The sequence below is a fragment of the Poecilia latipinna genome, unplaced genomic scaffold, assembly GCF_001443285.1.
Source record: "Poecilia latipinna isolate Pla-1442-1.1 unplaced genomic scaffold, P_latipinna-1.0 Scaffold563, whole genome shotgun sequence".
Classification (NCBI taxonomy): Eukaryota; Metazoa; Chordata; class Actinopteri; order Cyprinodontiformes; family Poeciliidae; genus Poecilia; species Poecilia latipinna.
Genome location: NW_015113179.1, coordinates 24,616 through 26,709, shown reverse-complemented (window position 1 = coordinate 26,709; position 2,094 = coordinate 24,616).

Sequence of the window (2,094 nt, the reverse complement as noted above, 5' to 3'; positions counted from 1 at the left end):
TGCGGCTCCTGCGGCTGCTGCTGCTGCGGCTGCTGCTGCTGCTGCTGCAGGCTGCTGCTGCTGCTGCAGGCTGCTGCTGCTGCTGCTGCTGCTGCAGGCTGCTGCTGCTGCTGCTGCTGCAGGCTGCTGCTGCTGCTGCAGGCTGCTGCGGCTGCTGCTGCTGCTGCAGGCTGCTGCTGCTGCTGCAGGCTGCTGCTGCTGCTGCTGCAGGCTGCTGCTGCTGCTGCAGGCTGCTGCTGCTGCTGCTGCTGCTGCAGGCTGCTGCTGCTGCTGCAGGCTGCTGCTGCTGCTGCTGCTGCTGCAGGCTGCTGCTGCACACCAAAACTCACAAAGCGGTTTTATATTCACTTCAAATATGACCAAAGTCTCTTACAGGTAACTTTTCAGCACAGGAGTCGGTTTTCAGTCAATAATTCATTAATATTTGATAAAAAAATTAATGTTTTCATGAAACATTAATATTACATTATGTGTGTTTGCCTCATATGTAAAGAGGCAAATGCTTCTAAAAGTTACAGCATGCAGCAGTTGAACTGTAATTGTGTCTCACTGATATCTAATAACATAAACGGGACATGAAGTCAAACCGTCAGAACAAAAAAGAATCAAAGGGAGAAATAAATAATCTGTTCTAATGGCAGATTATTTCAGTTAAAACAGAGAAAATTACTTATGAGTGAAATAAACATTTTTAGCAGCAGTAAGACATTACTGACACGAACCTGTTTGTTTCTGAAAGTCACTTATAAGCAGAAATGGGCAGAGTAACTAAGAATGATACTCAAATAAAACTTCAAACATTTATACTCAAGTAAGAAGAATTTGGTAAAAAGTTTCTCCAGTAACTAAGTAAATGTAACTAGTTACTACCAAACTCTGGCTGTAGGTCAGTTCTGCTCTATTTAAAGATCCAGAACTGTTGACCGGCCTCCCGGGTCCAGATTCACCTCCCGGGTCCTGGTGTGAACCCTGCAGCATGAATGACTCTGGTTTCTGCTGTTGGCCCTCATCGGTTTTAAACTCGTCTGTTTGTTCTTGGTTTCTATGGTGTCTCGTTTTTAATTTATTTCAGTTCCTGCCCTGGGTTGACTCCATCTTGGTTTTTTGGACATGACATCCTGCGGTGCCTGAACACATCTGAACAGGAATCAGTGCATTAATATTAATATGAGGGGAGCAGTGAATGTGCAGACTCGGCATGTGGTTCTGAGTTCCTCTGCTTTTTACGTAACGGCGCCGAGGCTTTCAGCTGGACGGATCCACATCGTCCAGGTGGCTCCGCTGACATGAAACCATCACATTCAGCTGCAGCTGATTCTGGGAAGCAGCTTCGTTTCCTCTCATCTCTTTTCTTTCTGGACGTAAATGAAACATTTTCATTGATTTTTCAAACTGAAGCACCAAACATGATGCAGAGCAGAATAGTTTTTATTTTACATACAAGTTTAAAAGTTAAAAGCATGAAACTTTAATCAGCTGTTGCATCGTGGGATTATCTCAGCTAATTTATCCCTGAGATCCCCATCATTCACTGTCTAATTAGCTCTGTGACCTCTGACCTCTTCATCCAGTAGAGGCGCTGCCTCCTGCCTCCTGTTTGACCCCTGGTTGACCTGCGGCCCGCAGCATCATGCCTCCCAGTGGAACAAGGCCGGTGCTGCTCCTGCCAGGCGTTTCTTCACACATTTAAACGATCTGGAAACGAGTCCCACCTATGGCAAGCTGTTGTACCACACAATTACTTTCAGCTGACTATCTGCAATTACTTTCCAGATATCTAAAAATGAGCTTTGACTAGACCACTACATTTTAACTATTAAGACATTTTTAACACTGAAAAACTGAGCTGTTGTGTTTAGGTGATCAAACCAGCCAGAGGTTTGTTCCTGACAGAGACTCGATGTGAGAGAAACTTCAGCCGAGTCCGACGATGGTTTATTACATTTCATGCAACTGAGTGACCAATTCATTCAGACTCACAGGTCTGCAGACTGCCTCCCAGCAAGGGAAGTCTGTGATGAGGGTGGTCTGTGGTGAGGGTTGTCTGCGGTGAGGGTTGTCTGCGGTGAGGGTTGTCTGCGGTGAGGGTGGTCT